Consider the following 23899-nt stretch of genomic DNA (forward strand, 5'->3'; position numbering starts at 1 on the left):
CTGCTTTTTTAGCTTCCTCAGGCAGACACTTTAAGCCAGCAGGTGGGGCTAGGCTAAGGTCATCCTAGGAATGCAGACGTCAGGTGTTAGAAAGTATGCTAGTGTGTGTTTAAGTCTTTTAAAAATCGGGGGGAGTTTGTTTGTTTGTTTGTTTGTGGTCCTTTTTTTTTTTCAGACGGAGTTTTGCTCTTGTTGCCCAGGTTGGAGTGCAATGGCGCAATCTCGGCTCACTGCAACCTCTGCTTCCTGGATTCAAGTGATTCTCCTGCCTCAGGCTCCCAAGTAGATGGGATTACAGACATGTACCACCACATCTGGCTCATTTCGTATTTTTGGTAGAGACAGAGTTTCTCCATGTTGGTCAGTCTGGTCTCGAACTCCTGACCTCAGGTGATCCACCCGCCTCGGCCTCCCATAGTGCTGGGGTTACAGGCATGAGCCACTGCGCCCAGCCTGTTTTTGGTCTTTTTTTGAGACAGGGTCTTGCTATGTCACCCAGGTTGGAGTGCAGTGGCACAATCATGGCTCACTGCATCCTCAACTTCCTGGACTAAAGCGATCCTCCCAACTCAGCCTCCTATTGAATAGCTGGGACTACAGGCCTGTGCCACCATGCCTAGCTAAAATTTTTGTTTTTGGCCAGATGTCATGGCTCATGTGTGTAATCCCAGCACTTTGGGAGGCGGAGGCAGGTGGATCACTTGGAGTCAGGAGTTCAAAACCAACCTGGTCAACATGGTGAAACCCTGTCTCTACTAAAAATACAAAAATTAGCCAGGCATGGTGGCGTGTGCCTGTAATCCCAGCTACTCAGGAGGCTGAGGCAGGAGAATTGCTTGAACCCAGGAAGTGGCAGTTGCAGTGAGCCAGGATTGCGCCACCACACTCCGGCTTGGGCAACAGAGCAAGACTCCATCTCAAAAAAAAAAAGAAAAAAAAAAATTTTTTTAAATAAAATACACAGAACATTTACCATAGTAACCAATTTAACCTACCCCCTCCCCTTGGGTTGGAAATACTGCCTTGGGTGGGGTGCTGCTGAGAATACTGAGGTCCAGATTATGCTTGTTGTGGCTCAGGGGGAAAGGATCCCAGGCAGAGAGGTAAGCTGAAGAGACCTGGGGCTGCTCCTCCACTCATCCACTGAGCCCTCAGCTACTAAAATGGGGATGATACAATGTAAGTAAACAAATAATAACATGGTGATGTCACTCAGAGAAGCTTTCCATTGTCCATGCCATCAGCACCAGAGACATGGCTCACAGATTTTTTTTTTTTTTTTTTTTTTTGTGACAGAGTTTCGCTCTTGTGGCCCAGGCTAGAGTACAATGGCATAATCTCAGCTCACTGCAACCTCCACCTCCTGGGTTCAAGTGATTCTCCTGACTCAGCCTTCTGAGTATCTGGGATTACAGATTACAGGCACGTGCCACCACGCCCAGCTAATTTTTGTATTTTTGGTAGAGACAGGGTTTCACCATGTTGGCCAGGGATTACAAGCATAAGGCACCGCATCCACCTGGCTCAGAGATTTTGACCCAGGGAGAAGCAGGCTATAGAACAGAGAGTTCCAATCCCTCCCCAAAGGAATATGATTTCATCTGCAAAAGAGTGTGGAGAAACTCAAGCCTAAGCATGCTCTGGAAACCCGTGGAAGTTGGGGCAAAGGCAATTGGGAGGTGATATGGTTTGGCTCTGTGTCCCCACCTAAATCTCATGTTGAATTATGATCTTCAGTGTTGGAGGAGGGGCCTAGTGGGAAGTGATTGGATCATGGGAATGGTTTATAATGGTAAACCTAAATGCTAAAGCACCATCCTCCTAGTGCTGTCTTATGATAGAGTTCTCACAAGATCTGGTTGTTTAAAAGTGTGTAGCAGGCTGGGCCTGCTGGCTCATGCCTGTAATCCCAGCACTTTGGGAGGCCAAGGCGGGCAGATCACGAGGTCAGGAGATGGAGACCATCCTGGCTAACACAGTGAAACCCGGTCTCTACTAAAAACATACACAAAATTAGCCGGGCGTGGTGGCAGACACCTGTGGTCCCAGCTTCTCCGGAGGCTGAGGCAGGAGAATGGCGTGAACCCGGGAGGTAGAGCTTGCAGTGAGCCGAGATCACACCAGTGCACTCCAGCCTGGGCGACAGAGTGAGACTCCGTCTCAAAAAAAAAAAAAAGTGTGTAGCAAAGCCAGGGGCAATGGCTCACACCTGTAATCCCAGCACTTTGGGAGGCTGAGGAGGGCAGATCACTTGAGCTCAGGAGTTCAAGACCTGCCTGGGCAACATGGCAAAAACCTATCACTAAAAAGAAAAATTATTTATAAAAAGTATGTAGCAAAACAAACAAACAAAAAGTCATGTAGCACTTCTCCCTTCGCTCTCTCCTGCTACCATGTGAAGATGTACTTGCTTCTCCTTTGCCCTTCCACCATGACTGTAAATTTCCTGAGGCCTCCCCAGCCATGCCTCACTGTACAGTCTGCAGAACTGAGTCAATTAGACCTCTTTTCTTTATAAATTCCCCAGCCTCAGGTAGTTCTTTATAGAGGACATTGATGGAGTCATTGGCAATGTAGACTATGTTATAGGCCAGCTAGCATTGCAGACAGACATTGGGAATGAGATATTTAGGAAAATCCTTACTGGCGTTAGAACTAATCTCAAACACTAACCATAGGAACTATCCCTTCCAGGGATTTTATTTATTTATTTATTTTCGAGACGGAGTCTTGCTCTGTTGCCCAGACTGGAATGCAGTGGCATGATCTTGACTTACTGTGACTTCCATCTCCCGGGTTCAAGCGATTCTCTTGCCACAGCCTCCTGGGTAGCTGGGACTAGAGGCACGCATCACTATGCCTGGATAATTTTTTCATATTTTTAGTAGAGATGGGGTTTTGCAATAGTCTCTAACTCCTGGCCTCAAGTGATCCATCCTCCTTGGCCTCCTAAAGTGCTGGGATTAGAGGTGTGAGCCACTGCACCCAGCCTATTTTATTGAAAAGAATCAACCTGGGCTGGGTGCAGTGGCTCACACCTGTAATCCCAGCACTGTGGGAGGCCATGGTGGGCAGATCACGAAGTCAAGAGTTCAAGACCAGCCTGGCCAACATGGTGAAACCCGTCTCTACTAAGAATACAAAAATTAGCTGGGCATGGTGGCGCGTGCCTATAATTCCAGCTACTCGGGAGGCTGAGGCAGGAGAATCACTAGAACCCAGGAGGCAGAAGTTGCAGTGAGCCAAGATCGCACCACTGCACTCCAGCCTGGGCAACAGAACAAGACTCCGTCTCAAAAAAAAAAAAAAAAAAAAAAAATCAATCCATGGAGAAGTAGTTGATTACATTTCTATGACAGGAAGATTACAAGGTGATCTTAAGACATTTTATGCAGAAAATCAAGGAAATTTTCAAATATCAGTGGAGTGATGTAAGAAGTTCATAGGATTTATTCTGAAAGGTTTTCTATTGGCCAAAGTTGGGAAATTTTGAGAACTGAAAACATAATTGCTATTAAATTAAACACAACAAATCTCTGAAAATTCATAAGTACATAATGGCATTCGGATAGCCAAAAGCCAGGAAAATTGTTTTTCACCGTTTGAGATAGCTACAGATTAAACAGAAAGAATGAAACATTCATCTTACCTTCCCATTAGGAACTGTGTTTCATTGAAACCAAATTGCCCAAGTTGATGAGATAACACTGTTCTTTATCAAAGGTGGCTTGCTAACAAATGTATGCGAAATGAAAGTAGTACAAAAATAATCATTTCTTGACAACTAATCATATTATTGATTCATGCAAAGAGTATTTATGGGTGCTAACCATTAGTAAGTGATTGATAGGGAAATGGACATTTGTTTGTCCAAAGCAACTCTACTCAGATGACTTACTGGTGGCAAAGTGAAGAAAAGTGTACTTTTACAGTGGAAGGATCAAGCTGCCACTCCATTAATACAGTGATGGAGCTAAGTCTAACTCTCACTAAAGGTGGGACAAACCAATGTTATATATCTTCACAAGAGATGGGGGGTAGGAGGGCCTACACAACATCACTTATGATGTATTTTGTTCTTTTTGTTTTGTTAGAGAAATGGTCTCCCTCTGTTGCCCAGGCTGGAGTGCAGTGGTACAATCTCTGCTCACTGCATCCTGCACCTCCCAGGCTCAAGCCATCCTCCCATCTCCAACTACAGGCCCACACCACCAGGCCCGGCTCATTTTTATGGTTTTTGCAGAGAAAAGGTTCTCATATTGCCCAGGCTGGTCCCAAACTCCTGGGCTCAAGCTATTGGCCTATCCTGGTCTCCCAAAGTGCTGGGATTAGAGGCATGAACCACCACACCCGGCCTATTTTGGTTAAAAACGTCTCAAAAAAAGAAAAAAATTTTTAAAGATCAGTCAGGTGCAGTGACCCATGCCTGTAGTCCCAGCATTTTGGGAGGCTGAGGCAGGTGGATCACCTCAGGTCAGGAGTTCAAGACCAGCCTGTCCAACATGGCAAAACTCTGTCTCTACTAAAAATACAAAAATTAGTCAAGCATGGTGGTGAATGCCTGTAATCCCAGCTACTTGGGAGGCTGAGGCAGGAGAATTGCTTGAACCCAGAAGGTGGAGATTGCAGTGAGCTGAGATCGTACCACTGCACTCCAGCCTGGATGACAGAGCAAGACTCGGTATCAAAAAAAAAAAAAAAAAAAAAGTTTGACTTGAATGAATCAAGGTATTAGCTCTAACTTCTACTTACAGGAACTGGGATAGAAGGACAAATCAAATTACAACTCCAGGAAGCAAACAGGAAAATTTATTCTACACTAAAACTGACCCAGGTTCTTCAGCAAGCCAGTATCATTTTTTAAAAAAGAAACTAAAAATACACTTCAAAATGGTTAAAATGGTAAATTTTCTATTAGAAGTGCTTTAACACAATAAAAATAAAGCAAATCACAATGGTAGGGATATTGATAATGGGGGAGGCCATGTGTGTGGAGGGGCAGGGAGTATCTGGGAACTCTATACTTTCTGCTCAGTTTTACTGTGAACCTAAAACTGCTCGAAAAAATAAAGTCTAGGCCAGGTGCAGTGGCTCACGCCCATGATCTCAGCACTTTGGGAGGCTAGGGAGGGTGGATCACTTGAGGTCAGGAGTTTGAGACCAGCCTGGCCAACATGGTGAAACCCGTCTCTACTAAAAATGCAAAAATTTTCCGGGCATGGTGGTGCATGCCTGTAATCCCAGCTATGCAGGAGGCTGGGGAAGGAGAATCACTTGAACTCAGGAGGTAGAGGTTGCAGTGAGCCAATATTGCGCTACTGCACAACAGCCTGGGCAAAAGAATGAGACTCCATCTCAAAAAGAAAAAAAAAGCCAGGTGTGGTGGCTCATGCCTGTAATCCCAGCACTTTGGGAGGCCGAGGGGGGCAGATCACAAGGTCAAGAGATTGAGACCGTCCTGGCCAACATGGTGAAACCCCATTTCTACTAAAAATACAAAAATTAGCTGGGTGTGGTGGCGCTCACCTGTAGTCCCAGCTACTTGGGAGGCTGGAGGCAGGAGAATCACTTGCAGTGAGCCAAGATCGCGCCACTGCACTCCAGGTTGGTGACAGAGTGAGACTCCGTCTTAAAAAAAACAAAAAAACAAAAAAACAAAAACCTCTTTTACATTAAAAGAGGCTTAAGGAACATAGTAACTGGATTCTAAGATTTGAAGTGTCATCTGTGATTGGATCCTAGTTTGGACAGAATGTGTATGTAAGTAATTTTTCGTACAACTGGAGAAATTTGAGTAGAAATTATAAATTAAATCATTTTGACTATGTAATATAAGAGAGTTAAGAATGTCTACAATTTTGGCCGGGCGCGGTGGCTCAAGCCTGTAATCCCAGCACTTTGGGAGGCCAAGACGGGTGGATCACGAGGTCAGGAGATCCACACCATCCTGGCGAACACGGTGAAACCCCGTCTCTACTAAAAAATACAAAAAACTAGCCGGGCGTGGTGGCGGGCGCCTGTAGTCCCAGCTACTTGGGAGGCTGAGGCAGGAAAATGGCGTGAACCCGGGAGGCGGAGCTTGCAGTGAGCTGAGATCCGGCCATTGCACTCCAGCCTGGGCGGCAGAGCGAGACTCCGTCTCAAAAAAAAAAAAAAAAAAAAAAAAAGAATGTCTACAATTTTAAAACACTTCAGCATAAAAAACTTGAAAGGGAAAAAATCATTGACTAAAATCCATAGACTAACATGACTTGAACTGACTAAAATTCAAGAGAAATGTTGAATTTCTAAAATCATTACAATGTTAAATGTATTTTTTTTAGAATTATTGGTTTAAAAAAATTTAAAGAATAAAAAAATAAAGTAAATGAAATTATTGGTTTAAGCTGTGTGCAGTGACACAAGTCAGTAGTTTCAGCTACTTGGGAGGCTGAGGTGAGAAAACTGCTTGAGGCAAGGAATTCAAGGCTGCAGTGTTCCATAATCACACCTGTGAAAAGCCACTACACTCTAGCCTGGGCAAATAGTGAAAACCTGTATCTAAAATAAATTAATTTTAAAAAGTAAATGACAAGAACCAGGTGGCTACAGAGATCTAGATGGCAAAAACTATTGGATAGTCTTTTCAGAACGACACTTGAGATTAATCAGCTCCAACCATTTTCCATCTCTATTTCACTCCCAAAAGGATTCGAGTTATAGGCAGCAAGGGTCTTGCTAGCCTAACTTACATAATATGCCAACTTGGCTGGAGCAGTAGGGAATCTTGACTGACAGTTTTAGCATTCGAGTGTGCAGAAGAGGAAGGGTAGTTCCCTAAAGAAAAAATCACATTATGCTACCAGAAAAAGGAAAAATTCGGTTCTAGAATAGGCAAAGAAGAAAAAGATTTCACAACTTCACATGTGTTTGGCGTACACATACATCATTTCATTTACTCTTCACAATAACCCTATGTAGTAGGTATTAACATCTCAGAGAAAGGCTCAGAGAGGTTCTGTAACTTGTCCAAGATCACAAAGCAACTAGGTGGCATAGCCAGCTTTTGAACTCAGATCAAAACCCTACTTTCAAAACCCATGCTTTTTCTGTTACACCATGTGTGTACTAGGAAAAACAAACTAAACAAACAGTTTTCTCCTACTATACTTTTAACATAGAACACTTCTGTAACAAGATGTGTGGAGGTTTTTTCCCCTGTACACCAGGCAGTTCTCCAGTGGACACCAACTGGGTGTCATATAATTCAGTTCAATTGTGACATTATCTACATGTAGTTAGAATTAGATCCCACACCTTAAGGGCTCAGTCCCACCAGACTGCCCCGCATCTCACATGCCAGTTGCAAGTTTGGGCCTCCAGAACTTCTGGCTGTAAATTGAGAGTTCCCATGACTCCCTCCTGGGGTTTGATTAACTTGCTAGGGAGGCTCACAAAACTCAGGGAAACTTTATTACATCTAACAGTTTATTATAAAGGATATTACAAAGGATACAGATGGACAGACACATGAAGAGATACACAGGACAAGGTCTTGAAAGGTCCTGAGCACGGGTGCTTCTGTCCCTGTGGAGTTGGTATGTACCATCCTCCCAGTACATGGATGTGTTCGCCAACCCAAAAACTCTCCAAACTGTGCCTTTGGGTTTGTGTTTGTTTGTTTGTTTGTTTGTTTGGAGACGGAGTCTTGCCCTGTCGCCCAGGCTGCAGTGCAGTGGCATGATCTCGGCTCACTGCAACCTCCGCCTCCCGCGTTCAAGCGATTCTCCTGCCTCAACCTCCCGACTAACTGGGACTACAGGCATGCAACACCGTGCTCGGCTATTTTTGTGTTTTTAGTAGGGAGGGGATTCAGTATGTTGGCCAGGATGGTCTCAATCTCCTAACCTCATAATCCGCCTGCCTCGGCCTCCCACAGTGCTGGGATTACAGGAGTGAGCCACCACGCCCGGCCGGGATTTTTTTATTTTTATTTATTTTTTTTGAGATGGAGTCTTGCTCTTGTCGCACAAGCTGGAGTGCAATGGCGCGATCTCGGCTCCCTGCAACCTCCGCCTCCCAGGTTCAAGTGATTCTCCTGCTTCAGCCTCCAGAGTAACTGGGATTACAGGCACCTGCCACCACACATGACTAATTTTTTTATTTTTTCATTTTTTGAAACGGAGTCTGGCTGTGTTGCCCAGGCTGGAGTGCAGTGGGGCGGTCTCGGCTCACTGCAAGCTCCGCCTCCCAGGTTCACACCATTCTCCTGCCTCAGCCTCGGAGTAGCTGGGACTACAGGCACCCGCCACCACGCCCCGCTAGTTTTTTGTATTTTTAGTAGAGACGGGGTTTCACCGTGTTAGCCAGGATGGTCTCGATCTCCTGACCTCGTGATCTGCCCGCCTCGGCCTCCCAAAATGCTGGGATTACAGGCGTGAGCCACCGCGCCCGGCACCTTTGGGATTTTTATCAAAGCTCCATCATGTAGGCATGACTGTTGGTTTTTTTTTTGTTTTTTTTGTTTTTTCTTTGAGACAAAGTCTCCCTCTGTCGCCCAGGCTGGAGTGCGGTGGCACAATCTCGGCTCACTGCAACCTCCACCTCCTGAGTTCAAGCGATTCTCCTGCGTCACCCTCCTGAGTAACTGAGACTACAGGCTCAAGCCACCACACCCAGCTAATTTTTTTTTTTTCTATTTTTTGCTTTTTTTTTTTTTTTTTTTTGAGACGGAATCTGGCTCTGTCGCCCAGGCTGGAGTGCAGTGACCGGATCTCAGCTCACTGCAAGCTCCGCCTCCCGGGTTTGCGCCATTCTCCTGCCTCAGCCTCCCGAGTATCTGGGACTACAGGCGCCCGCCACCTTGCCCGGCTAGTTTTTTGTATTTTTTAGTAGAGACGGGGTTTCACCGTGTTCGCCAGGATGGTGTGGATCTCCTGACCTCGTGATCCGCCCGTCTCAGCCTCCCAAAGTGCTGGGATTACAGGCTTGAGCCACCTCGCCCGGCCTATTTTTTGCTATTTTTACTAGAGACAGGGTTTAGTAGAGAGGTAGGCCAGGCTAGTCTAGAACTCCTGACCTCAAGTGATCCGCCCACCTTGGCCTCCCAAAGTGTTGGGATTACAGGCGTTAGTCACTGTGCCTGGCCATGACTGATTATTAATGCCATTTCCAGCCCTCTCTCCTCTCCAGACAACGGGAGGTGGGGGTGAAAGTTCCAAGCTTCAAATTATGACTTGGTCTGTCTGGTGGTTAGCCCCCATCCAGAAGCTTACAGAGTTGCCTCAGAACAAAATGTACCTCTATCACCTGAAATTCCAATAGATTAAGGAGCTCTATGTCAGAAGCTCCAATCACTCAGAAAATTATACAGGTTTTAGAAGCTCTGTGTTGGGAACCATGGTCAAAGACCAATATGCATATTTCTTATTATTTTACACCACACCATTAGGCAAGGCAGACAGTTAAATTTCTTCTATTCTTCAGTTTCCCAATCAGTAGAAAGAAGTAACAACTTGCTCTGGGTCTCCTGAGTAGCTTGGATATCATAGCTAACTAACAGGTTTGCAGAGCAGCCAGAGCTCCCTTGGAAGTGACTTCCTATTTCCTTAATTTTTCTGACATTGATTAGAAGGGGGAAAAAAGGAAAAAAAATGAAATGCATAATATTAACCACTTTTCAAATAGTTACTATGTTCCAAGCATAGTGTTTTATATCTCTCTGTGCATTCAATTCTCTTAATAGTCCTGTAAGGAACACAACATATTAACCGCAATTTACAACAAAGGAAACACGTTTAGAGAGTGGAAGTTATTACTCAGGATCGCTGGCTTTCAACCCAAGTCGGTCTGACTCCAGAACTGGGTGCTCCAAACAACAGCACCCCACTACCCACTCTCCTGAACTTTTTGCCACAGAGGCCCGAAGATACCTTCCCTTCTTGATGAGAGAAGGGGTAGTCTCAGTCTCCTCACCTACATAATAAAGGAGTCAGAATCGCTTCTCTTGCAAGGCCCCTTTACCTCTGACTGCTGCTGCTACTGGCAAGGTAAAGAGCTGAGTTCTGTGCTAAACAAAGAGAAGAGCAAGGCCTCACTGAATGAATGAACTTTATTCCCCAATGGGAGCTCTGAACTAAGGTACATGACTTACTCTGGCAAAGAAGGGGCACTCTGGATGTCTGCAGATAAGGAGGTAGGCTGCAGATCAGGCAGAGAAATTGCTGGGTAGACTCAATAATGATACACAAGAAAAAGACATTGATAAGAAAAGCAGGCCACTTTTTGAGGCAACCTTTTTCTCCTCTGGCCCTCATCTTTAACTCTCTTTTCTTCCTCTCTCAGATTCTTCAGAGTGAGGAGGGGTAGATGAAATTGAAAGGAAATTGCTGCTTAATGGCTAAAAATAAAAGGATGCAGGCCAGGAGCGGTGGCTCACGCCTGTAATCCCAGCACTTTGGGAGGCCAAGACGGGCGGATCACGAGGTCAGGAGATCGAGACCATCCTGGCTAACACGGTGAAACCCCGTCTCTACTAAAAATACAAAAATTAGCCAGGCGTGGTGGCAGGCGCCTGTAGTCCCAGCTACTCGGGAGGCTGAGGCAGGAGAATGGCATGAACCTGGGAGGCGGAGGTTGCGGTGAGCTGAGATCACGCCACTGCACTCCAGCCTGGGCGACAGAGCGAGATTCCATCTCAAAAAAATAAAAATAAAAAAAAGGATGCAATAACTTAAATCAACTTTCTCTTCTTCCCAAACAGTCTATAATAAGTCTGTCTCATTCTAGACAGTAAATAGAAATCTGAAAAACCAATTTTTGCTTGTGGCTTTTCATTATAGAGAATAATTTTTGTTGCTGTTGTTGTTGTTGTTGTTGTTTTTGAGAGTCTCACTGTTGCCCAGGCTGGAGTGTAGTGGCACGATCTCAGCTCACTGCAACCACTGATGCCTGGGTTCAAGAGATTCTCTGGCCTCAGCCTGCCATGTAGCTGTGATTACAGACAAGTACCACCACACCCAGCGAATGTTTGTATTTTTTTTAGTACAGATGGGGTTTCACCGTGTTGGCCAGGCTAGTCTCAAACTCCTGATCTCAAGTGATTCGCCCACCTCAGCCTCCCAAAATGCTGGGATTACAGGCGTGAGCCACTGCACCCGGCCAAGAATAAATTTTAACTGGATAAACATGCCCTCTTTACTAGAATTCTGCTATAATGTCATTAACCTGTATTTAAGCATAAGAAAAATACTCCCATGCTCACCCTGATGACTCAGCCTTGAACTCAAGTCAGGTCTGCTGAAGGGAGATAAAACTGCAAAAGTCTCCATGCTGAGCGTGGGGGACACTTTACTCCTTCAGCCATGGTAGGTTTCCACCCAGACACAGCTCTTGGAACTTGGCTGGTGACCACTGGTGGCTGATGTCAAATGGTCCTCTGATGATTGTCAGTCCCCAGGGTATCAGGGGCACAGCTGTGTGGGGAGAATTTCTGTCTAGAGCTCCATCTCCCAGTCCTATTCTCTGACAAAAGTCATCCCATAGCCAATTGGTAGAGGATGAGGAGTAGGAAAGCCTGGAGAAAAGGAGCTCTGGCAGAGCACCACATGGCTGTCTGGGCAGAGCAGGGACTCCTGCGTCAAAGCAGGGCACAGATGGTCTTCCAAGTAATTACAGAAATTAAATCCCTGGCATATTTTAATCCCTGTACAGCTAGACTGCTAAAAAAGGAAGGAAGGATGGAAGGAAGGAAAAGGAAAGGAAAAAGAAAAGGAAAGGGAAAAAAAGAAAAGGAAAAGGAGAAAAAAAGAAATTGACAGTACTTGATATTGGCTAGGATGTGGGGAAATGGGCACTCTGATTCACAAGGAAAATGTAAAAATGTAAATTAGCTTTTTTTTTTTTTTTTTTTCTGAGACGGAGTCTCACTCTGTCACTCAGCCTGAAGTACAGTGGCACAACCTGGACTCCCTGCAACCTCCGCCTCCCGGGTTCAAGTGATTCTCCTGCCTCAGCCTCCGGAGTAGCTGGGATTACAGACGGTCGTCACCACACCCAGCTAATTTTTTTGTATTTTTAGTAGAGACGGGACAGGGCTTCACCATGTTGGCCAGGCTGCTCTCAAACTCCTTGCCTCAAGTGATCTGCCTGTCTTGGCCTCCCAAAATGCTAGGATTACAGGCATGAGCCACTCTGCCCAGCCATAAATTAATATCTTCAGAGGACAATGTGGCAGTATCTTTTCCACTCCATTCTAAATTTCAAAACAGAACCAGGCCAGGCACAGTGGCTCATGCCTATAACCCCAGCACATTGGGAGGTCAAGATGGGAGGATCACTTGAGGCTAGGAGTTCGAGACCAGCCTGGCCAACATGGTGAAACCCTGTCTCTACTTAAAAAAAAAAATTAGCTGGGCATGGTGATGTGCACCTAAAATTCCAGCTACTCAGGAGGTTGAGGCACAAGAATCGCTTGAACCTGGGAGGTGAAGGTTGCAGTGAGCCAAGATTGCGCCACTGCACTCCAGCCTGAGAGACAGAGTGAGACTCTGTCTCAAACAAACAAACACAAAAAATGAAAAAACAAAAACAAAACAAAAAAACAGGCTATGAAAAGGAAGAGAGATCTCCCTAGATCATATATCCATTTGACAGATAAGGAAACCAAGGTTCAGCTATATTCCCTGGATTTTTTCAGAGTCTCTCTGTTAGTATGTGCCAGAGACCCTAAATGTGGATAGACATGGTGGCTCACACCTGTAATCTCAGCACTTTGGGAGGCCCAGGCAGGAGAATTTCTTGAGCAGAGGAGTTCAAGACCAGCCTGGTAACATAGTAAGTCTCCCATTTCTACAAAATATACAAAAAAATTTAGCTGGGCATGGTGTTGTGCACCTGTAGTCGCAGCTACTCGGGAGGCTAAGTGGGAAGATCCCTTGAGCCCAGAAGGTGGAAGCTGCAGTGAGCTGTGATGGTGCCACCGCCCTCTAGCCTGGGCAACAGAGTGAAACCCTGTCAGAAACAACAAACTTAAACCCCAATTGATGCATTTTTTTCTTATAGCAAAATAAAACACAAACGAGGGACCTTCTTGCTAGCAGAGACCATCAATACTTTCTGGAATAAGATGAAACTTAATTACATTAAACAAAATCTGGGTAAGCATATCATCTGCCAGAATGTCATTTAGAGAGCTGAAAAATAGTTTTTATACCCCCTGTGGATTAGTAAAAATGTATTTGGTTTCAAATGACAGAAGCTCTACTCAAACTGAAGGAGCTTCCCAGACAGTGTTATCAGGATTGGTTTCTATCTCTTGGGCCTATGTTTCTCAGTGTTGACTTCATCCTTAGTCAGGCTCCCCCATGGAATGGCGAGCTGATACCAGCAGCTCCAGCCTTACATTCTTCTAGTATAGTAGCCCTAGCACTATGGAGCTTTGTTTCCCATAGTTCCAGCTTTGGAAACTATATCTAAACTATATGTTTAGATTACATATCCAATCCTAGAGTAATGGCCAGGTCATCCCCAGCCAAACCACATAACCTGAAATTAAGAGTGTAATCAGGATTCTGCTATCAAAAGAAGGGTGCACAGATACGAGGAAGGCCAAAACAATAGTTATCCATTCCACCCTGTAAGGGAATGTAAACAAGGATGAAATTTTGATGGAAAAGGGAGCATACGGCATTTGTGATCCCCACATTGAAGACTTCCTCAAAATACCCTTTTATGGAAAGACACAAAGCTTCCCAAGAACAACACAGCCCCTCTATTCCCTTCAAATACGATTGTACAAAGAAAGCAGTACCCTTCTGCCTACTATGAGTGAATAGATGTGTCTGTCCACTGTCTGGCCAGCTGTCAACTGCCTCACTGTGCCCTGGAGAGAGCTTTTTTTTTTTTTTTTTTGAGATGGATTCTCACTCTGTCGCCCAGGCTGGAGTGCAGTGGGGCGATCTCGATTCACTGCAACCTCTGCCTCCTGGGTTCAAGCAATTCTTCTGCCTCAGCTTCCCAAGTAGCTGGAATTAGAGACATGCGCCACCACGCCCGGCTAATTTTTTTGTATTTTTAGTAGAGACAGGGTTTCACCATATTTGCCAGGCTGGTCTCGAACTCCTGACCTTGTGATCCACCCGCCTTGGCCTCCCAAAGTGCTGGGATTACAGGTGTGAGCCACTGCGCCCGGCCCTAGGAGAGGGCTTTCGAGGGAGGAAATGGTTTTCATTCTCAGGGGCTGTTACACGGGAGGTTGGATTGACAGGAAAAACAAGAAGATGTAAATCTATCTATATATCTGGTGCTAAAAATCTGGAACCAGTGGAATATGGAGGAGCAAATCTGTATGTGTGTATGTGTGTCCCTTTATGTAGACTACAGGAAAAGATGGGTTAGAAGAAAGGGAAGGAAAAACGAGAGAGAAAAGGCCTGGTCTGCTGGCTCATGTCTCTTGTGCCTGTAATCCCAGCATTTGGGGAAGTCCAGGCAGGAGGATCCCTCGAAGCCAGGAGTTGCAGACCACCCTGGGCAACATACAGTGAGACCCTGCCTCTACAAAATTAAAAAATTAGCTGGGTGTGGTGGCGTGTGCCTGTAGTCCCAGCTACTCGGGAGGCTGAAGCAGGAGGATTGTTTAGGCCCAGGAGGTTGAGGCTGCAGTAAGCTAGAATTGTGCCACTGTACTCCAGCCTGGGCAACAGAGGGAGAGCCTGCGTCAAAAAGAGAGAGAGAGAGAGAGAGAGAAAGAGAGAGAGAGTTGGAGAGAGTTTGGTTTTCTAAGCAGGTTTTATTTTTTATTTTATTTTCTTTTTGAGATGCAGTCTCACTCTGTTGCCAGGCTGGAGTGCAGTGGCATGATCTCAGCTCACTGCAACCTCTGCCTCCAGGGTTCAAGCAATTCTTCTGCCTCAGCCTCCTGAGTAGCTAGGACTACAGGCACGCGCCACCATGCCCAGCTAATTTTTGTATTTCTAGTAAAGACGGGGTTTCACCATGTTGGCCAGGATGGTGTCGATCTCTTGACCTCGTGGTCCACCCACCTTGGCCTCCCAAAGTGCTGGAATTACAGGCATGAGCCACTGCACCTGGTCAACAGGTGTTATATTCTTATTGTCTGTTTTCATTAGTTAGGATATTGACCAGATAGAGACAAAAATATCCGTGGCTTCTTCAAGGTAGAAGTTCTGTTTTTCTCAGCCGGGCACGGTGGCTCATGCCTGCAATCCCAGCACTTTGGGAAGGCCGAGGTGGGTAGATCACCTGAACTCAGGAGTTCGAGACCAGCCTAGCCAACATGGTGAAACCCTGTCTTTACTAAAAATACAAAAATTAGCCAGGTGTGGTGGCAGGTGCCTGTAATCCCAGCTACACAGGAAGACTGAGGCAGGAGAATCACTTGAACCCAGGAGGAAGAGGTCGCAGTGAGCCAAGATCGCACCATTGCACTCCAGCCTGGGCAACAAGAGTGAAACTCCATCTCAAAAAAAAAAAAAAAAAAAAAAAAGGAAAAGTTCTGGTTTTCTCCCAGGTAAAAGTCTAAGCTAGTAGATTATACGGGGCCAGTCAGGGGCTCTGTCCCCCCAGGCCCTCTGGGAGTCATTTCTTCCATCTCGTTGCTTTTCTATCCTCCATGGTGTCACAGGGTCAGAGCTGACTCACCTCCCATACATCTTTTTTTTTTTTTTTTTTGAGACGGAGTCTCGCTCTGTCGCCCAGGCTGGAGTGCAGTGGCGCGATCTCGGCTCACTGCAAGCTCCGCCTCCCGGGTTCACGCCATTCTCCTGCCTCAGCCTCCTGAGTAGCTGGGACTACAGGCGCCCGCCACCGCGCCCGGCTAATTTTTTGTATTTTTAGTAGAGACGGGGTTTCACCGTGGTCTCGATCTCCTGACCTTGTGATCCGCCCGCCTCGGCCTCCCAAAGTGCTGGGATTACAGGCGTGAGCCACCGCGCCCGGCCCTCCCATACATCTTATAGGGGGGAAAGCAAAAGGCAAGCAGCTTCTTATGAAGGCATGATCTGAAAGTTGCTAACATCACTTTCCCTTTGGCCAGAGTATTGTCTCATGGTCATACCTAGATGCAAGAGAGATCTGTAGCTGGCAAGCACTCAGCTAAACTCAGGGGGAGGGCTGGGAGCAGCTCCTCACGCCTGTAATCACAGCATTTTGGGAGACCAAGGTGGGCGGATCACTTGAGGTCAGGAGTTTGAATCCAGCCTGGTCAACATGGTGAAACCCCGTCTCAACTAAAAATACAAAAATTGGCCTGGCGCGGTGGCTCAAGCCTGTAATCCCAGCACTTTGGGAGCTCGAGACGGATGGATCACAAGGTCAGGAGATTGAGACCATCCTGGCGAACACGGTGAAACCCCGTCTCTACTAAAAAATACAAAAAACTAGCCGGGCAAGGTGGTGGGCGCCTGTAGTCCCAGATACTTGGGAGGCTGAGGCAGGAGAATGGCGCGAACCCGGGAGGCGGAGCTTGCAGTGAGCTGAGATCCAGCCACTGCACTCCAGCCCGGGCAACAGAGCGAGACTCCATCTCAAAAAAAAAAAAAAAAACACACACAAAGATTAGTCGGGCGTGGTAGTGGGTGCCTGTAATCCCAGCTACTCAGGAGGCTGAGGCAGAAGAATCACTTGAACCCAGGAAGTGGAGGTTGCAGTGAGCCAATATCACGCCATTGTACTCCAGCCTGGGCAACAGAGTGAGACTCCATCTCAAAAAATAAAAAATAGGCTGGGCGCGGGGGCTCAAGCCTATAATCCCAGCACTTTGGGAGGCCGAGACGGGCGGATCACGAGGTCAGGAGATCGAGACCATCCTGGCTAACACGGTGAAACCCCGTCTCTACTAAAAAATACAAAAAACTAGCCAGGCGAGGTGGCGGGCGCCTGTAGTCCCAGCTACTCGGGAGGCTGAGGCAGGAGAATGGTGTAAACCCGGAAGGCGGAGCTTGCAGTGAGCTGAGATCCGGCCACTGCACTCCAGCCTGGGCGACAGAGCCAGACTCCTTCTCAAAAAATAAATAAATAAATAAATAAATAAATAAATAATAAATAAACTCGGGGAGAAGCCGTTACTAACTAAAAGGTGGGGATATTGGGGAACAATTAGTGACCACTCTCCTTCACCCTTCTTTTTTTTTTTTTCTTGAGACAGAGACTTGCCTGTTGCCTAGGATGGAGTACAGTGGTGAGATCCTAGCTCACTGCAGCCCTGACGTCCTTGGCTCAAGTGATCCTCCAACCTCAGCCTCCCAAATAGCTGGGACTACAGGCACCTGCCATTATGCCTGGCCCTTCTTCACCCTTCTAATCAAAGCTAGTTCTACCCATTTCTCTCTTAAAATCCTCTACACTCTTATTTGCTTATGTGATTTCTTTTTTTTTTTTTTTTTTTTTTTTGAGATGGAGTCTCTCACTCTGTCACCCAGACTAGAGTGCAGTGGTGTGACCTCAGCTCACTGCAACCTCCGCCTCCCGGGTTCAAGCCATTCTCCTGCCTCAGCCTCTCGTGTAGCTGGGATTACATGTGCCCACCACCATGCCCAGCTAATTTTTGTATTTTTAGTAGAGAGGGGTTTTGCCATGTTGGCCAAGCTGGTCTCAAACTCCTGACCTCAGGTGACCACCCACCTCGGCCTCCCAAAGTGCTGGTATTATAGGCATGAGCCACCGGGTTAGGCCTGTGTGACTTCTTTTAAGGAGCCATTCTTGATCTTCTTCCTCTGCTGAGCTCCCACAGCTCTTTTCATATTCCTTATGGTCCTTAGACTATCCAGTGCTTTAGTTGGATGGGTTCCCTACTAGTCTAGGAGCTCCTTAAGGACAGGGAGGAGGACCAGGTCACATCTCTGCCCACCTACCACACTTCACACAGTAGGGCTTAAGAAGTGATTGCTAAAGGAGTGAAACTTTTTCACTTTTCTGACAATAAATTGGAAACGTTAGAATGTTGGAAAGTTGAAAACTCCTAAATACTGTACTTCAGTGTTCGTTTCTTAAAAGCAAGGACCAACCGGGCACTGTGGCTCACACCTGCAATCCTAGCACTTTGATAGGCCGAGGTGGGTGGATTGACTGAACTCAGGAGTTCAAGACCACCCTAGGAAACATGTCTCTACTGAAATACAAAAAATTAGCCAGGCATGGTAGCGGGGACCTGTAGTCCCAGCTATTCAGGAGGCTGAGGCACAAGAATTGCTTGAGCCTGGGAGGCGGAGGTTGAGCCGAGATCACACCACTGCACTCCAGCATGGGCAACAGAGCAAGACTGGGCCTCCAAAAAAAAAAAAAAATGTCGAAACCTTTTCTTACATAACCATATTTTTTTATTGTGGTTTGACAGATGTTTCCTTAAATGCCTGGAGGAAAGGAAACAAGGAAGGGAAAAAAGCAGTAGAAAAATAAAAGACAATTTTCCAGGTCTTTGCAGATTGGCTGTATGTTGGATCACTCCTACTATGCTTAGCCATGCTGTTTGCAACTCTGCCTTAACCTCCACTTCCTGCTTGCACTGAGTCTAAAAATCAGGCAGAGGTGAAAACTCAAGGTCTTCCCAGTTCTTTAAGCGTGTGTCCTTCTCTTGGCATGTGTGTGGCTTTCTAGATTCCCCAGTAAACGTAGAAAACTTTCAAAGCTCTTATTCTCCCCCAAAATCTCATTCTCTGGATTTTCCTCTCAGGCTTTTAACATGTCTGTTGTTTGATCTAGCCATTTTTTGATTGTTTGCTTTGCCCAGGTCATAGCAGTTTATTCATTTGTTCTTAATTGTTTTTAGGAAAAGTCTGTGTAGCTGCTCTATCCTAGTAGAGTTCCAAGTTAGTTACAACAAAGAGAAACCCTAGTTAGATTCAAAAGACAAATCCTGGGCCGGCGCAGTGGCTCACGCCTGTAATCCTAGTACTTTGAAAGGCCAAGGTGGGTGGATCACCTGAGGTCAAGAATTCGAGACCAGCCTGGCCAACATGGGGAAGCCCCCTTTCTACCAAAAATGCAAAAATTAGCTGGGCGTGGTGGCGGGCACCTGTAATCCCAGCTACCCGGGAGGCTGAGGCAGGAGAATAATTTGAACCCGGGAGGCGGAGGTTGCAGTGAGCTGAGATCACACCATTGCACTCCAGCACGGGTGAAAGAGCGAAACTCGGTCTCAAAAAAAAAAAAAAAAAATTCCTGTTCTGTAGCAACAAGGGCCACTCTGCTCTCTCTAGAACCAGGTATCCACACAGGGAACACAGACTGCTGGCTTTAAGATCACTGCTTCTCTAAGGAGGGGATGGGGCTAAGGTAAGTTAAAATACCACAAAAATCTTAGCTGTTTCAGTGGCCTTTCTCTTGGTTAAGTATTTGCTTGGTTGCTGTAAACTTTTTTTTTTTTTTTTGAAATGGAGTGTCACTCTGTCGCTCAGGCTGGAGTGCAGTGGCACAATCTTGGCTCATTGCAACTTCCGCCTTCCAGGTTCAAGCAATTCTCCTGCCTCAGCCTCCCAAGTAGCTGGGAGTAATTTTTTACTCCCAGCTAATTTTTGTATTTTTAATAGAGACAGCGTTTCACCATATTGGTCAGGCTGATCTTGAACTCCTGGCCTCAAGTGATCTACCCACCTCGGCCTCCCAAAGTGCTGGGATTACAGGCATGAGCCACTGGACCCGGCCCATTGCTGTAAACTTTCAGCTATCTCCTAGCATTCTGATAAGGTTGATTCCAACAGGTTTTGCCAAGTTTTTCAGTGTTTCTGGGGAGAAATGGATCCCCTACTCTGCCATTTTCAATAATGCCACTTCTAACCTCCATGCCTTTCTAGTATACTCAATTTCTATCTTTTTATGCTGTTCTCTTTTTTTTGGTTTTGTTTTGAGGTACAGTCTCCTCTGTCACCCAGGCTGGAGCGTAATGGTGTGATCTCGGCTTACTGCAACCTCCACCTCCCAGCTTCAAGTGATTCTCCTGCCTTGGCCTCCTGAGCAGCTGGGATTACAGGCACCTGCCACCACACCCAGCTAATTTTTGTTTTTTTTTGAGATGGAGTCTCACTCGGTTGCCCTGTCTGGAGTGCAGTGGTGTGATCTTGGCTCACTGCAACCTCTGCATCCTAGGTTCAAGCTATTCTCAAGCCTTAGCCTCCTGAGTAGCTGGGATTACAGGCATGCACCACCGCATTCAGCTAATTTTTGTATTTTTTAGTAGAGACGGGGTTTCACCATGTTGACCAGGATAATCTTGAACTCCTGACCTCAGGTGATTCACCCACCTTGGCCTCTCAAAGTGCTGGGATTACAAACATGAAACATTGCACCTGGTCAATTTTTATGCTGTTCTCTAAGCCACTTCCTTAGAACCATCTTCTAATTCACTAACTCTCTCTTTGTCTATGTCCATCTAAGATAATGTATATCTCATTTATTGAGGGTTTATTCCCCCAATAACTTACTTTTTTCATTTAGGAAATTATTTTCAGGATTTCTAATTTTTTTATTAATTTTTAATTTTTAAACTTTTCATTTTGAAATAATTTTAGATTTACAGAAGAGCTTCAGAGATAGCATAGCAAATTCTTGTATATCCTCCACCCAACTTTCCCTAATGTTAACAGTTACATAATGTCTTGCATAACTCTGAGACATTTATCAAAAAAACTAAACTTAATACCATACTATTAACTTTATTCAGATTTCCTTAATTTTTCTTTTTCTTTTTTTCTGTTCAGCATCCAATCCAAGACACCATGTTGAATCCAGTTGTCAAGTCTCAAATCCGTGACCGTTTCTCAGTCTTTCATTGTCTCATGACCTTGGCATTTTTAAAGAGTACTGGGCAGGTTATTTTGTCTAATGTTTCCCAATTTAGGTTTTTGTCTGATGTTTTCTGTTAAACTAGGCTTATAGATTTTCGGGAAGAATGCTACAGAGGTAAAGTGCCCTTCTCATCACATCACATAAGGGGGTATATGATATAGTCTGACATTATTATTTAGGTTAACTTGATCACTTGGTTAAGGTGGTATCTCCATTGTGCAGTTGCTATTTTTCCCTTTCCATATTCTATGCATTAGAAGTGAGTCACTGAGTCCAGTCAATACTGAAGAAGAGAGAAACTGAGCTGTGCTTCCTGGACAGAGATGAATCAAAGAATATGTGTTCTTTATTTATTTATTTAGACACAGGGTCTCACTATATCTCCCAGGCTGGTCTCAAACCCCTGGCCTTGAATGATCCTCCTGCCTTGGCTCCCCACAGTGCTGGGATTATAGGCATGAACCAATGCGCCAGGTCTCTTTTTATGTTTATTCAGTTTGTTATTCTTCCTTTATCCCTTTGAGGATCCGAGGCATACTTGTGTTGAAGCCTTCTATTTCTGTTGTTTATTTTCTTAGATTGAGAGTATCTGTGAAAGGAGTCTTCTAAAGATTGTTCTTTTTTTTTTTTTTTGCATTTATCTAGAGTGAATTATCCTCCTAATTATGGAGGAGTTTATTTTGCTTGTTTTTTTGGTTTTTTTTTGTGTGTGTGTGTGTGTGGTAAGGAATCTGTCCTCTCTACAATTAATTTTAATAAGTTGAGGAAATGGATTTGCGGGTTCATCTTAGAGTGGGAAGTTTTGCAATTTTGTTCACTTTCGTTTTGCTATATCCTTCCTTCTTTCTCACTGCTCTCACCATCCTTATCTAGGGTTTTTGCGAATTCAGTCACGGCCCTGTATGTTTGGCATAGATCCCGGTTTTGTGGCCATGTCTATGTTGGCCTGGTTCCTAGGTATGAAAGTTACAAAAGCTGCCGTCCCAGGCAGCAGAGGGCAGCAGCTTATTTCAGCCTCTTTTTCTCACCTCAGCCCCTAGTTTTATGAACTGAGACAGATTCCAACCCACTCTGAATGGAGCATTTTCCTCTATCAGATTACTTTTTTACTTTGAAAAAAAATACATCTACATGTATTTTTGAGAGTAGGTCTCACCCTGTTGCACAGGCTGGAGTGCAATGGCTCAATCATAGCTCACTGCAACCTCCACTTTCCCAGGCTTAGGTGATTCGCCACCTCAGCCTCCCAGGTAATTGGGACTACAGGTGCAAGCCACCATGCCCAGCTAATTTTCATATTTTTTTTATAAACAGGGTTTTATCATGTTGCTCAGACTAGTCTCGAACTCCTAGCCTCAAGTGATCCACCCACCTCTGCCTCCCAAAGTGCTATGATTACAGGTGTGAGCCACCATGCCCAGAAAAAATAATGTTTTTAATAAACACAAAAATAAAATAGATAAGTTCTCATAAAATTACTATATTTAAACAAGAAGGGCCAGGAGCTGTGGCTCACGCCTGTAATCCCAGCACTTTGGGAGGCTGAGGCGGGTGGATCATTTGAGGTCAGGAGTTCAAAACCAGCCTAGCCAACATGGTGAAACCCCATCTCTACTAAAAATACAAAGATTAGCCAGGCATGGTGGTGGGCACCTGTAATCCCAACTACTTGGGAGGATGAGGCAGGAGAATTGCTTGAGGTCAGGAGGCAGAGGTTGCAGTGAGCCAAGATCACACCATTGCACTCCAGCCTGGGCAATAGAGCAAGACTCTGTCTCAGAAAACAAATGAACAAACAAACAAACAAAAAACCAACAGGGAAAAATTTGTGTGTGCCATTTTATTTAAATAAATACACAAATAGGTGGTAAGAATACACACACAGTAAAGGAACATCACAATATTTATTGCGTTTATTTCTTGGAAATGGTTTTTGGTTATTGTTTTGAGACAGGATCTCCTCTCACTGCAAACTGCACCTCCTGGGCTCTAAAAACCCTCTAACCTCAGCCCCACCCCCATTAGCTGGGACTACAAGTGCACACCACCACACCTGGCTATTTTTTGTATTTTTTTGTAGTAACAGGGTTTCACCATGTTGCCTGGGCTGGCTGTAAACTCCTAGCCTCAACTGATCTGCCTGCCTCGGTCTCCCAAAGTGCTGGGATTACAGGCATGAGCCACCACCGGCTGATAATGGTCTTTAAAGACATTTCTGGACATTTGTGATCAGAGGAAAAATGTTGCCTAATAGTCTAATAATTTTTAGAAAATATTTGTTCCATTTTGTAAGCCATTTTATTTTTCTCTCATTAGTTGATGCCTGTGTGTGTGTGTGTGTGTTTTGTTTTTTTTGGTTTTTTTTGTTTTTTTTTGGTGGGGGGGGTACCAAATTTCTTTATTTGAACGAATGGTACAAATCAAAGAACTTAAGTGGATGTTCTGGTACAACTTACAGAAAAGGTAAAGGAAACCCCAACATGCATGCACTGCCTTGGTGACCAGGGAATTCACCCCATGGCTATGGGGAAATTAGCCTGAGGCTTAGCTTTCATTATCGCTGTCTCCCAGGGTGTGCTTGTCAAAGAGATACACTGCCAAGCCAGATTCGGGTGCTCCCATCCTGCGCAAATTGGTCACGTGGTCACCCAATACTTTGGTGGCTTTCACCTGCTCATTCAGGTAATGTGTCTCAATGAAGTCACACAAATGGGGGTCATTTTTGTCAGTGGCCAGTTTGTGCAGTTCCAGTAGTGACTGATTCACATTTCTTTCCAAATGTAACGCACACTCCATCGCATTCAGCCCGCTCTCCCAGTCGTCATAGTCTGGTTTCTTGATATCCTGAAGGAAGATTCGGCCACCTCCTTGGTTCTGCAGCTTCATCAGTTCTCGGCATGTTCCCTTTCCTCATGAGATTGGTGAAGAAAGTATTTGGCAAAGTTCTTCAAAGCCACATCATCGCGGTCCAAGTAGTAGGACATGGACAGGTAAACGCAGGAAGCGTAGAGCTCCAGGTTGATCTGGCGGTTGATGGGGGCCTTTGAGTCCTGGTGGTAGTTCTGGCGCACCTGCGAGGTGGACGCGGTCGTCATGGCGGAGGCTAAGGACAGGCGGCGGT

At 45.4% G+C, this 23899-nt stretch overlaps 1 pseudogene; it reads right to left on the reverse strand.

Annotated features, from left to right (window-relative positions):
• Positions 1–2085: 2085 nt before the first annotated feature.
• On the reverse strand, positions 2086–23899 carry LOC112608303 (annotated as a pseudogene).

This window comes from Theropithecus gelada, chromosome 15 (genome assembly GCF_003255815.1).
Source record: "Theropithecus gelada isolate Dixy chromosome 15, Tgel_1.0, whole genome shotgun sequence".
NCBI classification, from domain to species: Eukaryota; Metazoa; Chordata; class Mammalia; order Primates; family Cercopithecidae; genus Theropithecus; species Theropithecus gelada.